This window comes from Lathyrus oleraceus, chromosome 1 (assembly GCF_024323335.1).
Source record: "Lathyrus oleraceus cultivar Zhongwan6 chromosome 1, CAAS_Psat_ZW6_1.0, whole genome shotgun sequence".
In the NCBI taxonomy this organism is placed as follows: Eukaryota; Viridiplantae; Streptophyta; class Magnoliopsida; order Fabales; family Fabaceae; genus Lathyrus; species Lathyrus oleraceus.
Window position 1 is genome coordinate 427,057,389 of NC_066579.1, and position 15,737 is coordinate 427,073,125.

The window sequence follows — 15,737 nt, forward strand, 5'->3', positions numbered from 1 at the left end:
AGTAGCCAGCTTTTCTGTTATGACTTTTCATTCATGTTTTATCATAGCCAGGCATTGTTTATTTGATCCTATTACTGTTGTGATTTCTTTTGCGGTGTAATCCTCGATTGCACCCTGATTTGGTATGCTAACCCGTTTGTTGAATTTTGCAAAGGTTCATATGTCCCAGAAAAAAAGACCGCCGTTAGGTCTTCCACTTTATTTGTGGGATACCCTTGTGGAGGCTCACCCTAAATTGCTTAATTAATTTTAATGTGTTAATGTTAATAATTAATTTTAATAATTAATTTTAATGTATTAATTTTAATGTATTATTTTTAATGTATTGATTTTAATGTGGAGATTCATCATAATCACCTAATTAACTTTAAAATGCGGCCTTTAAATATGTGATCTTGGACCTCTCTTTTGCCTTATGATATTACGGTATTACGGTCATGTCCCGCGAATGTAGGGATACACTTAGCAAAGACCCTTCGATTAAATCATCATAAAATAAATCATGGTCCCTCGGATGTTGCCTTCGAAAATACGATTTTGTCCCTCGATGACCCTTCGGTGTAGCCTACGGTTAAATGATGATCGTCCCTTCGAATGCTAAGGTATCCTTACAACTGTTGCCTTCAATGACCTATCGATGACCCTACGGTGACCCTTAAACATCCAAAGGGTAAAATTACTTACTTCTCAATAGTAAGGACAGTTTTACCCTCATAAGGATAGGAAACGTTCATAACGACCTTAGGAAGGTATAACTCTCAATTGCTGGATCATAACCTAAAACATTTCCCACCCCTCACACTTTGCAAATCCTAGAAAATCACCACTTGGTATACATTCATACTAGAATCATTACCCAGTTACATTTTTCTAAACCGTTTTCAAAATCAACCAAGATAAATACTTTGTATACATTCATACGAGAATCATTACAAAGTTAAACTCTTTTTCGAAACATTTTTAAAACAATTCACGAACACTTTTCAGACAAAAATATAAGTGATCCAGCAATTAAGAGCCCATGGATAACCATGGATACAAAGGGTGCTAACACCTTCCCTTTGTATAATGTACCTCCCGAACCCAAAATCTATTGAGGTCTTTCCTGTTCTTTTCCACCTTTCCATATTGGATAAAAGAAAAGTCGGTGGCGACTCTTGCTATCCGCGACATTGCGATAAAAAGCAAAATACCCCAAGTCAGTTCACCGTGTGACAGAACTGGCGACTCTGCTGGGGAAACTTTAAAAAGAGAGGTTACCTTAAAAACAAGATCACTTATTCCAAATTGTCTGATTTACTTTTAAGGGATTGCTTGGGTATTTTTGAGTGAAAGATCCTACACCCGGATCTAGTGTACCTTAGGTAAGTAGCAATAGATCATCGCGACTATCCGGCGTATACTGGAATGGTTAAAATGATGGCTACGGTTAATGTGACACTTTGGATGTCCTGATGTTCCTCATGTTTACTTGAGGAAAAATTTGGCATCTGCGTGGTGTCATCAAAGCACTAACCAGACCTTTAGAACCCTAATTGACTCATCCTGGCCATTAGAAAGTAGTGAGATAACTGACTTCGGTTCCGACTGGGGTTGGTTGATACTCGATACTACACTCTTTGAGATTGGACTTTAGGGAAGCTTTGGTCAACCACTTGGTGTTGCACTGAAGTGGACTTAAAGGAAGGTCGGTGATCTGAGATCCTTTTAGAACCCGGTTACTATGCTAGGACAGGTTGAACCAACCAAACTTCAGTGGGGAGGGTACTTACCTATGGAACTCATGCAAGCCTTAAAACCTAGGAATGATTGTTGTGTGACTCGTTTGTGCTTGTTATTTTACTTAACATCATAACATCATGGCATTGTACTAACCATTTCGAGGACTTAGGGATTTAACTTTTCTCTATTTCGTAAAAAAAAAAAAAAAAAAAAAAAAAAAAAAAAAAGTTTCCCTTTTCGGTAGTTTATGCAAAGTTAAATTCCAAAAGGCCTTGAAAACATTTCATGCATTGCATAGCATAACATAGCATAACAGGTACTCTAAAGGGATCAGTGTTCTCACGGTTTTCCTCCACACAGAAAAATGGACCTCGAACAAACTGTCAAGGATCTCCATGCTCAGAATGCTCAACTCCAGGAGATGATCTTGAACTTATCCAGGGGGCAGGAGGAACTGAAAGCTCTCTTGCTCGAGAAAAAGAAAGACAAGAAAGCTGTGAGTTACATTAACCCGGGAAAAAGGCTTAAAGGACAGGCTGCGGGAATCAAAATCAGAATTCCGAAGGATCAAGAAGAGGAAACAGAGACAGATTCAGAAGATGAGAATGCTGATCCTTTCAACCCTGAGGATGACGATGAAGATTATGAGAATGAACAGTACTCTCCAAAAGATGGCAAGTATAAGTTGCTGGAAGAACGCATGCTAGCTATGGAAGGTCAGAAGGCGCCCGGTCTGGATTTTGAAAGTTTGGGTCTAGTCTCCGATGTGATCATTCCTCGCAAATTCAAGGTCCCCGCTTTCACTCAGTATGATGGGGCATCTTGTCCTCAGATGCATCTGAGAGCTTACGTGAGAAAGATTCAGCCGTATACCACTAATAAGAAGCTCTGGATCCATTTCTTCCAAGAGAGTCTGTCTGGCACACAATTGGAGTGGTATTATCAGCTCGAGAGCTCTGACATCCACACATGGACTGATTTAGCAACTGCTTTCTATAAACAGTACCAGTATAATTCTGAACTAGCGCCTACTCGGCTACAGTTGCAGAATATGACTATGGGATCTAAGGAAAGTTTCAAAGAATATGCTCAAAAGTGGAGAGATTTGGCTGGCAGAGTCAAACCCCCTATGACTGATCGAGAATTAGTGGACATGTTCATGAGCATACTGATTGGCCCATTCTACAGCCATCTATTGAGGAGTTCCTCATTGGGTTTCACTGAACTTATATTAACAGGTGAACATGTTGAAAGTGGCATTCGAAGTGGGAAGATACAGGCGACTATCTTTGATCCTCCGGAGACTCCTAATGGCATCACTGCCCCTCTGCCTAATCATGACGAGACTGTCAATGCTGTGGAAGATACTGATAACGATTATGACTTGGATAGCTGGATTTTCCCAACAATTGGTGACAGACCCAATAATTGGAAGGCTGAAGACACTATCCCGATTTCCTTTAGTCAGGAGTAATTGTTATTGCTATTTTAGTATTTCAAAAGCATTATGTCTATACCCGGGGCATAATAGCTAATTTTAAGGGTTTGTCATTTTCATAAGCATATTCATATTCAATAAATCAATGGACTTTTTTTGCATTCAAATATTGCGCTCTTTATCTTTCCTGTCATTTTTTTTAAACAAGCTATGTTTTCTTGCACACACTCACGTAACAAATTGCATATCCATATCCACTCTGGATCCTGTTGATAATAGTTCTGCTACTGTTCATTATGATTTTGAAAATCCGATCTACCAAGCCGAGGATGGAAGCGAGGAAGATTGTGAAGTCCCTGGTGAACTTGTCAGACTGTTACTACAAGAAGAAAAGACCATACAGCCGCAGGAGGAATCAATTGAAATTGCAATGGGTACTGAAATAGACAAGAAAGAAGTCAGAGGTTTCTTGGGGCACTCGAATTACATTGCCCGATTCATCCCACATTTGACTGCTACCTGCAAACCCATCTTCAAATTACCAAAAAAGAAAAAATCAAGAGATGGTATGGAATGATGAATGACAAAATCAAGAAATATCTCCAAGAACCTCCAATTCTAATGCTACCAGTTGAAGGAAGACCTCTAATCATGTATTTGACCGTGTTAGAAAATTCAATAGGGTGTGCTGGGGCAACATGACGAGTCTGGTCGAAAAGAGCATGCCATACACTGCCTTAGCAAAAGGTACCGACTGTGAAACAAGATACTCACAGCTCGAGAAAGCTTACTGTGCTTTGGCTTAGGCTGCTCGCCGACTAAGACAGTATATGTTGAATCATACCACTTTATTGATTTCTAAGATGGATTCTATCAAATATCTACTTGAGAAACCTGCTGTCTCCTGAGAGAGTTATCACTGATAATGGTACTAAACTGAACTCTACACGCAGTTCAAAATAAAGCACCATAACTCTTCTCCGTACCGGCCAAAGACGAACGGCGCCGTGGAGGCTGCTAACAATATCAAGAATATAACAGTAACATACAAAGACCGGCAGGAGATGTTACCTTTTGCTCTTCATGGTTACCGCACTTCGACAGGGGCAACCCCTTTCTCTTTAGTCTATGGAATGGAAGCCGTTTTACCAGTGGAAGTTCAGATTCCCTCTCTAAGAATTGCGAAAGATGCAGGCTTAGATGAGGATGAATGGATTCAAACTCGACTCGATCAGATAAATCTGATTGATGAAAAGAGACTTGCGGTTGTTTGTCATAGGCAGATATATCAGAAGCGCATGACCCAAGCATTTAACAAAAAGGTCAAGAGACAGGTGTACCAACTTGGCGCCTTGGTGGTCAAGCGTATCATTCTACCACAAGGTGATCCCAGAGGCAAATGGACTCCCACACACGAAGGGCCATTTGTAGTTAAGAAGGTATTCTCTGGTGGAGCCATGATGCTTGCTACAATGGATGGCGAAGAGTTCCCGCATCCTGTGAATGCTGACATAGTTAAAAAATACTACGCATAAAAGAGACCCGCTAGGTCGACGTACCTAGGCAAAAGTAAGGGCATCCCGGCGAACCAAAAGGGTTCGGGCAAAAAAATTAGGGATAAACATATAAAGACATACACCCGGCAAGTCGAAAACCTGAAAAGGCGGCTTGAGCAAAAAAAAGGGTATCCCGGTGGACTGAAAACCTGAAAAGGCGGTCCAGGCAAAAATTAGGGATTAAAGCGTATGACTATGCCCCGTTCTCTGTCTGCTTCAACCAAGTTCAAGGGACTGAACAAGCCAATCACTTTCATCCGACAGCAGGAGATGAGAGGCTTGAAGACATAATGACAGTAGTGGAATTAAAATCAACAGGACTTTTTCTGCATAGCTTTGTCTTCGTTTCTTGACGATTTCCTCTTACTAGGATTTCTGTCTCCTTGTACACAAATTGCCTGTTTATAGGCCCTCTTTCTAAATCAATACAATTCTGTTTCAAAAAAAAAATGCTTTTGTTTTACTTTCTCTATTTTGTTTGCATAAACGTCCATTGATTTAACTTGAATTGATATATGCATTTGAATATGATCAATGTTTATCAAAATACATGCATAAAATAACAATGACAATTACTAAAGGACTTCAGGATCGAGGAGAAGGTCTAACCAGGCTTTCCAATGAATCTGTTGCCAATTCTATTCCCGGCTAAGCCAGTTATGCCCCAGAAGAACTTGGCATCACTAGACTGGTCATCTCTTCTACCCCAGCCAGGCTCTGTTGAATATCTCTGCCATCAGATAAAGGTCAAATACCCCTAGCTAAGGAAGGGTCATCAATACAAATATCTCCGACCAGAAGACTGAGATTTATTTCCCCAGTAGAGTCCCCTGGAAGAACGTTTCAGACACATAGTGCATTCATTACATCATTTCACATCACATACCTACATACAATTTTCGTTCCGCATCATATACATTACATCATTTCATAACATATACATGTATACAATGCTCTCATTCATTCCAGACGCATAATTCACTCATTACATCATTTCACAGCATACGCATGCATACAACATTTGCATCTCATGCATCATGACATGGCATGAAGCTAACTTTATTTTTCAGGTCAATTATCCTCCTGACATAGTCAAAACAAAGGTCCATTCAGACGGACATCCTTATCAATTACATTCAGGATTCAACTACATCTTTCAGATACACTCCATGACAACATTCATTCTGACATCCTCCTAACGATGGCATCTATAAGCCCATCCCAGACATTTATTGCAAATACAGCATATACAAATACTATCAGATATAGCCTAGCGTACGGTTCATCCTGATTCATCTCAACATATGACTCCTTCAACTCAGATACGATCTAGCGTACGATCCATTCTGACCTTCAACAACTCAGATACGATCTAGCGTACGATCCATTCTGACCTTCAACAACTCAGATACGATCTAGCGTACGATCCATTCTGACCTTCAACCACTCAAAGACAGTCTAATGTACGACCAAGTTAGACCTTCAAGTCAGATTCTGCAAATACAGTCTAATGTACGACCAAGTTAGACCTTCAAGTCAGATTCTGCAAATACAGTCTAATGTACGACCAAGTTAGACCTTCCAGTCATCAAATACAGTCTAATGTACGACCAAGTTAGACCTTCCAGTCATCAAATACAGTCTAATGTACGACCAAGTTAGACCAGATTCTGCTCAGTGACAGTCTAATGTACGACCAAGTTAGACCGTCAAGTCCTCGGATTCTGCCCAGATACAGTCTAATGTACGACCAAGTTAGACCAGATTCTGCTCAGTGACAGTCTAATGTACGACCAAGTTAGACCGTCAAGTCCTCGGATTCTGCCCAGATACAGTCTAATGTACGACCAAGTTAGACCAGATGCTGCTCGAATACAGTCTAATGTACGACCAAGTTAGACCAGATGCTGCTCGAATACAGTCTAATGTGCGACCAAGTTAGACCAGATGCTGCTCGAATACAGTCTAATGTACGACCAAGTTAGACCAGATGCTGCTCGAATACAGTCTAATGTACGACCAAGTTAGATCTTCATCTCCTCAGATGCTACCTAGTGTACGGTACATTTCTGAAGTGTAGTCTAGTGTACGACTACCCCCTTTTATCATCAGATTCAGCCTAATGGACGGCTCATTCTGCTCAGATACGGTCTAATGTACGACCCAATTAGACCTTCGTCTCCTCAGATGCTACCTAGTGTACGGTACATTTCTGAAGTGTAGTCTAGTGTACGACTACCCCCTTTTATCATCAGATTCAGCCTAATGGACGGCTCATTCTGCTCAGATACGGTCTAATGTACGACCCAATTAGACCTTCGTCTCCTCAGATGCTACCTAGTGTACGGTACATTTCTGAAGTGTAGTCTAGTGTACGACTACCCCATTTTATCATCAGATTCAGCCTAATGGACGGCTCATTCTGCTCAGATACGGTCTAATGTACGACCCAATTTGACCTTCGATGCTACCTAGTGTACGGTACATTTCTGAAGTGTAGTCTAGTGTACGACTACCCCCTTTTTATCATCAGATTCAGCCTAATGGACGGCTCAGTCTGCTCAGATACGGTCTAATGTACGACCCAATTGGACCTTCGTCTCCTCAGATGCTACCTAGTGTACGGTACATTTCTGAAGTGTAGTCTAGTGTACGACTACCCCCTTTTATCATCAGATTCAGCCTAATGGACGGCTCATCCTGCAACTCCAATACAGTCTATCATAAGACCCATTTGGATCTTCAACTCAGAGACGATCTAGCGTACGATCCATTCTGATTTTTCATCCTCGGCAAAGTCATCTGCCTAACGAACAGCTCACTCTGGTATTCAGATACGGTCCAGTGTATGATCCATTCTGATCCCTTATCCCCAGCAGTATATAGCATACTCCGACTCCCCGGCGAAGTCGACAGCATAATGGATGACTCACTATACGGTCTGATGTACGACCCGGTGTGACACCCATGTCTCCAGATATCGTCTAACGTACGACACAATCTGGAAATCTCCTCATCAAACTTCCTGGATGGTATCTTTAAGCCCATCTCCGTCAAGACTGATGGACAAGCGCAAATTGTTGGGGCATTCTAGTGTTCAATAATCTTTCACCTCCAGACCACGAACGGCACATACCATTCTGACTCTCTCGGTTCAAGAATATTGAACAGGGGCAGCTGTCATACCCCAAAATTTGCCCATCAATAGTTCAAGACATTTTTCAGGGGCATTCCGACTCATTTTATGGCACTGATCTTAAAGGGACAAAGGCCCAGCTCACGAATGGCCCAATCCAGAAAATGGCCCAAACTGGCCTGTTCGCTACACGCTCGCCTAGCGAACGTTACGTTCGCTACACGCTCGCCTAGCGAAGCAAACGTTCGCTACCAGCTCGCCTAGCGAGGCTGACAGACAACAAAAAATTTCGGGCTTCGTTCTGAGCCCATTAGGTCATGAAAAAGGGCATTATAAATACCAGCACTTCAGTAATGAAAAGAAAAAATGAAAAAAGGAGAGAGGAGAACTCTAGCAAGCAAACCCTAGCGCTTACAGACGGAAAACCCTAAAGGAAGCCCTGAAGGAAAAGCCGGCGGCGGCAAGGTCACTTCCGCTCAATTCGATCCGATCAGCCAATTCAAGGTTACCATTCGATTACAAACAGGTTGGCATTGCTATTACTACCCTATGTTCTTAATTTGCACATGGTATCATGATTGAATTTATGAAACTATCTTAAGTTTTACATATGAATTTAAGTATGCATGAACCGTTGAATGTCTAACCACATAATCTCTGTAATGAATGCTATAAAGTGTGAAGCTTGCTGCCATTATATCGTTATTAAAACCGGAATCCGCAGCCACTCGCTAGCACATCGCTAAGCGAGCATGCAGCGAGTATTCGCTAAGCCTTCGCTAGGCGAGGCAGGCGCGAACCTGACAGTAGCCAGCTTTTCTGTTATGACTTTTCATTCATGTTTTATCATAGCCAGGCATTGTTTATTTGATCCTATTACTGTTGTGATTTCTTTTGCGGTGTAATCCTCGATTGCACCCTGATTTGGTATGCTAACCCGTTTGTTGAATTTTGCAAAGGTTCATAGGTCCCAGAAAAAAAGACCGCCGTTAGGTCTTCCACTTTATTTGTGGGATACCCTTGTGGAGGCTCACCCTAAATTGCTTAATTAATTTTAATGTGTTAATGTTAATAATTAATTTTAATAATTAATTTTAATGTATTAATTTTAATGTATTATTTTTAATGTATTGATTTTAATGTGGAGATTCATCATAATCACCTAATTAACTTTAAAATGCGGCCTTTAAATATGTGATCTTGGACCTCTCTTTTGCCTTATGATATTACGGTATTACGGTCATGTCCCGCGAATGTAGGGATACACTTAGCAAAGACCCTTCGATTAAATCATCATAAAATAAATCATGGTCCCTCGGATGTTGCCTTCGAAAATACGATTTTGTCCCTCGATGACCCTTCGGTGTAGCCTACGGTTAAATGATGATCGTCCCTTCGAATGCTAAGGTATCCTTACAACTGTTGCCTTCAATGACCTATCGATGACCCTACGGTGACCCTTAAACATCCAAAGGGTAAAATTACTTACTTCTCAATAGTAAGGACAGTTTTACCCTCATAAGGATAGGAAACGTTCATAACGACCTTAGGAAGGTATAACTCTCAATTGCTGGATCATAACCTAAAACATTTCCCACCCCTCACACTTTGCAAATCCTAGAAAATCACCACTTGGTATACATTCATACTAGAATCATTACCCAGTTACATTTTTCTAAACCGTTTTCAAAATCAACCAAGATAAATACTTTGTATACATTCATACGAGAATCATTACAAAGTTAAACTCTTTTTCGAAACATTTTTAAAACAATTCACGAACACTTTTCAGACAAAAATATAAGTGATCCAGCAATTAAGAGCCCATGGATAACCATGGATACAAAGGGTGCTAACACCTTCCCTTTGTATAATGTACCTCCCGAACCCAAAATCTATTGAGGTCTTTCCTGTTCTTTTCCACCTTTCCTTATTGGATAAAAGAAAAGTCGGTGGCGACTCTTGCTATCCGCGACATTGCGATAAAAAGCAAAATACCCCAAGTCAGTTCACCGTGTGACATTAGCACCTACAAAGGATCTAAAGGAGGTATGGATTAGATCCCAAGATTTCCAAACCCCCAAGCTAGGTACCTCCCTGACCAAAGTTGAAGAAGAAAAGTTGATCGTCCTATTTATAAAAAAAATTGTTTTATTTGCGTGGGACCCTTCAAAAATGTGAGTTATAGAACCCAAGGTGTTCTATCACCATCTCGCCAAAGATTTCATTGTAAAGCTTGTAGCGTAGAGAAAGTGAAAAGTTGGTGAAGAGAAGATGTTGAGGATCAACGAGGAGGTTGAGAAGTTAATCAAATACCTAACCTGGCTAGCTAATGTGGTCTTAGTTCAGAAATCATTAAATAAATAGAAGATGTATGTCAATTTCACTAATATTAATGCAATATTCCATAAAGATCCATATTCATTTCCCAACATTGACTAATTATTCGATGAGTCCTCAGGTTATAAGACTTTGAGCTTCATGGATGTTTACTCTGGTTATAACCAAATAAAAATGGAGCCTTTAGAAATGCCCAAGACAACATTCATGTCCAACCATGGAAATTACTATTATAATTTCATGTCATTTGGATTGAAGAAAGCAGGCGTCACCTATCAAAGGCTAATGAATGTGGTTTTATCATACCAAATAGGGTGAAATCTTGAGGTCTACATCAACGATATGATCGTGCAAACCCCTAGAGAAGGAATTCATTTTAAAGAGTTTGAAGACATCTTAAATTTAGTTTGAACATACAACATGCGCCTAAACTCCACCAACCTTTGGGGTTACGACGGGCAAGTTCTTGAGATTTATGTTAACTAGAAGAAGGATCGAGGAAAACCCTGGAAAATATTAGGTGACCATTGACATGAGGAACCCTTCCATCATTAAGGAGCTTCAACAAATAACAGGGTGTTTGGACGCCCTATCTCATTTTATTTCATGTGCCAATCACAACGCATTTCACTACGTTGTCAGCCAAAAGAATAAGGAAACGTTCGAGTGGAAAAAGAATCCTATGAAGTGTTCTGACATTTAAAATCTTTTTGGAAACACTGCCTATTCTGACACGCTCTGAGGCAGGTGCGCCTTTATACTTGTATTTGTCATTCACTAATAGGGCGATGAGCTATGTACTTGTCCATGATAAAGACAAAGTTGAACATCAAGTTTACTTCGTAAGCAAGGTATTGAAAGACACTTAGATAAGGTATTATAAAATTGAGAGATCGGTGTTGGTCGTGGTGATTATTACACAAAAACTCAGTCCATACTTTCAAGGGCATCATGTGATGGCTAAAACGAAATAAAAGAAGATTTCAAACATGTGAATCAAATAAACAAAAAGAGATACACCAAAAAAGAAAAAGTCACCTCTTAATGAGCAGATCTCCTGCCTAGAAAACCTGGTTTTTTTCAACACATATCTACAAACAAATTCTAAATAGTTGTTGCAAACATCAATTTTAAATCACTATAAATCTAAAATGTAACTAACTCGCGGCAACGTCAATAAATTCTAAATATTTGTTGAAAACATAACAACCAAATCTAACAAAACATTCATCACTTTAAATTAATACTCTAAAATCGGAATGAATGTAGAACAATTCCATAACAAATAACTCACCAGATACCTGTAAATCATACCAGAACAATTCCAACACATTCATCACTGTATGTTGCAGCCACAAATACATATAAATCATACCATAAAGCTTTGTTAACTGAAGCTAAAGAGAAAAAAGAGTCATATCATACATATATACAAAAATTCATAATATTGAATCTGAAACACCATTTGAACAACCAGACATCAACGACAACCTCGAAAGCCTAGTCAATTCATTGTAATGGTACAAACTCTAAACAACCGACAACGAAGAAATCAAAGAGGAATTATACAAATTCAACCCCGAAACCATAACCGAAAACTTCACATTAGGAACTGAAAAACCTGTAACTAACTCATAGCAACGTCAAGAAATTCTAAATAGTTGTTGCAAACATAACAACCATATCTAACAAAACAATTATCATTATAACTTAATACTCTGAAATATGAATAAATGCATAACAAAGAAGAAAAAGAGAGATATGAAGCAAAAAGAGGGAAAAATTAAAAGAATATGGTAGACGAAGAGGAAAATGAAGAGGGCAGAAAAAGAGGATTGATAAAGAGAGAGAAATGAGAGAAGAGGTAAGTGAAAAGTGAAAAGTGAGAGAAAATACATAAATTTTAAATTGGATATATCATTGGATGAAGAGAAAAGAGAAAAGGTTGAATTGAATATGTTGGTTTGAAACCAAATAAAAGCATGTGACATCATCAAATGCACTTCACCTAGAAAATCATGGCTTAATTAAATAAATATTTAGTTGAAATAGAACAAAATGACATCCTTGGTTGAAAAAATTATATTTGGACACAAAATACCCTCAATTTAATGAGGTGGCAGAATAAGAGGGTAGGGCAAAAGAGGTTTTTCTAGAATATCAAATTTTCTTATATTATAGATTAATTTAATAATATATAAAAGACAATATAATTATCAATGGAACATGTGTTCATCATGAATGGGAGATGAAAACAGTTAGTTATGCATCAAGAAGAAGAAGAAGAAGGTAGTTACATTCAAGAAGAAGAAGGAAAGGAAAATACTGTTTCATTCATTGATCAATAATTATTTACAAGATGGTTTATATATACAAGAAGGTGTAGTAGTGTAAGCTAAGGTGGAAACTCTGTACAATATAAAGTGTTAGTTCTAATATCCCCCCTCAAGGTGGACTTTGGATATTACAAAGACCAAGCTTGGATAAAAGAGAAGTAAAAATTGGAGAGTGTAAAGGCTTAGTGAACACATCTGCTAATTGTTATTTAGTAGAGATAGGCATCAAGTGAATGAGTTTGGACACAATCTTTTCTCTAATGACATGACAGTCCAACTAAATGTGCTTACTCCTTTCATGAAATGTAGGATTGTGAGCAAGATGCACTGCTGATTTGCTATCACAGTAAACAGAAGCAGCCTGAGGAAATCACGAAAAAGAAATTGGAGTCATTGCAGTTCACAAGATAAGGAGGCCAATGCTCTGTATTCGGCTTCAGTGGAAGAACGAGAAACATTGTTTTATTTCTTAGATTTCCAGCAAATGAGTGAGGATCCAAAGATAACACAAAAACCTGTAATGGATTTTTGAGTTTCTGGACATCTGGCCCAATCTGAATCTGCAAAACCATATAGTTTGAGAGAACTAGCAGTAGAAAAGAAAATTCCCTTAGCAGGTGCAAACTTGAGATATCTTAGGATTCTAGTGGCAGCCTGGTAATGAGGGGCAAGAGGCTTTGCAACATACTGACTCAAATGTTGTACAGCATAAGATATATCAGGCCTGCTATTAGTAAGGTAAATTAGTCGACCAATGAGTCTCTTGTAATATGATGGATCAGCAATAGGTTGGCCAGCTGAAGCCGACAACTTCAGATTGGGGTCAAATGGTATAGAGGATGGTTTGGCTGCCAAGTAACCTGTGTCTTCAAGCAGATGGAGGGTGTATTTCCTTTGGTTCATGAAAATACCTTTAGTTGACCTAGCAATCTCAAAGCCCAAAAAATATCTCAGCTTGCCTAAATCTTTGATGTTGAACTGTTGATCCAAAAGATGCTTAACAGAATTAATTTCATCAAGGGAATTACCAGCTAAAACTATGTCATCCACATACACTAGTAAAGCTGTGAAACTGGTGGAGGTGGATTTAACATACAGAGAACAATCAGCTTGAGATTGTGAATAGCCAAGAGATATCAAAAAAGAAGAAAGTTTAGCATACCATTTCCTACTAGCCTGCTTCAAACCATATAAAGATTTGTGAAGTCTGCAGACCTGTGAGGAATTGGAAGTAACTAGGCCAGGAGGTAATGTCATATACACTTCTTCATATAAATCTCCATGCAAAAATGCATTATTAACATCTAATTGCTCTAGGTGCCAACCTTTGATTGAAGCTATAGACAAAAGAACTCGAACCATGGTAATCTTAGCTACAGGAGAAAAGGTATCAAAGTAGTTTACTCCCTCCATTTGTGTATAACCCTTTGCCACAAGCCTGGCTTTATATCTTTCTATGGATCCATCTGCCCTATATTTCACCTTATAGACCCATCTGCATCCAATTGGTACCTTACCAGGTGGAAGATCCACTAATGTCCAAGTATGATTATCATCATCAAGAGCTTGCAATTCAACATTCATAGCATGCTTCCAACATTCAAATTTGTTAGCCTGTAGAAAACTGGATGGTTCAGGATTAGAGGAAATAGAGCAACAAAAATGATGAAATTCTGGGGAGCAATTGTTGTAAGACAGAACTGAAGACAGAGGATAAGTAATTTTTAGAGGAAGAAGGATTTGCAGAAGTAGAAAAACAATGATAATCAACAAGGTATGAGGGAGGATTAGAGGCTCTAGTAGAATGTCTTATAGGAGGCTAATCATCATTAATATTCACAGGAGGATGAGTAGGACTGATGGATAAAAAGGATGGTGGAGAGTTGTGGACATGAGAGCTTGGGTTGAGATTATCATTAATGAGGAGATTGGAAGGAGAGCCTGAGTTGGGAGTATGAGGGACATTGGACAAGGTATTGTCTGATGGTTGTAGTGCAGGCAGGTTATTGTCTGATGGTTGCAGTGCAGGAAGGTTATTGTCTGATGGTTGTAGTGCAGGCAGGTTATTGTCTGATGGTTCAATGGGGGTTGTATCATCACATAAAGGAAGGTTAGGATTTGTACTATCATCACAGGGAGGAGCAAAACTCTGGCTGTCTTGGGAATGAAGTTGAGATTTGAAAGGAAAGGTGTTTTCATAAAATATGACATGTCTTGAGACAAAAATATTGTGATGAGTCAAGTCATAAAGGATATAGCCCTTAGTTCCCTCTTTATAGCCTATAAAGACAGCCTTGCGTGCCCTAGGGTCAAACTTGGTCCTATGGGCCATAAGAGATGTAGCATAGCTTAGACATCCAAACACTTTAAGGTGAATAAGGGAGGGAGGCTCTTAGTATAGAATTTCATAAGGGCATTTTAGTTTAAGCAAAGGGGTAGGGAGTCTGTTAATAATATGGATAGCTTGCTGCACACAAAAATTCCACATTGTTAAAGGCACATTGGATTGAAAGTGTAGGGCCCTAGCTACATTAAGGATATGTTGATGTTTCCTCTCAACAATCCCATTTTGTTGAGGGGTTTCAACATAGGATTTTTGATGTAGAATGCCCTTAGCAGATAGGAAACTGTGTAAGGCTAGAAACTTTGTACCATTATCAGACCTCAAGCATTTTACATGTTTATTAAACTGTTTCTCAACATATGCTACAAAGTTTATAAGACTATCTCTAGTTTCAGCTTTAGTTTTAAGAAATATCACCCATGTGAACCTAGAATGATCATCAACTAGAGTGAGAAAGTATTTGTGTCCTAACATAGAGATAGTAGAAAAGGGACCCCATAAATCAGCATGAAGAATGTTAAAAACATCATTAGTGCAAGTAACACTATCAGGAAAGGAAAGTTTTCTTTGTTTGGCAAAGTGACAAGAAACACAAGGGGAAACATTGTCATTACAAGAAATAAAAGGAAAAACCTTTGTTATGGTTTGTAAACCTTTATGAGATGGATAACCTAGCCTCATATGCCATATATCACCATCATTAGTAGATACAGAATTACAAGAAGCATGAAATACATTGGAATGAAGGACATATAAGCCATGTTGCAAGTCAGTTATACCAATCGTTTCCATGGAAGGGTTCTGCATAATAGAACAAGAGTTAGCAGTGAATTGAACAAAACAATTGTTGCTTTGAGATAATTTT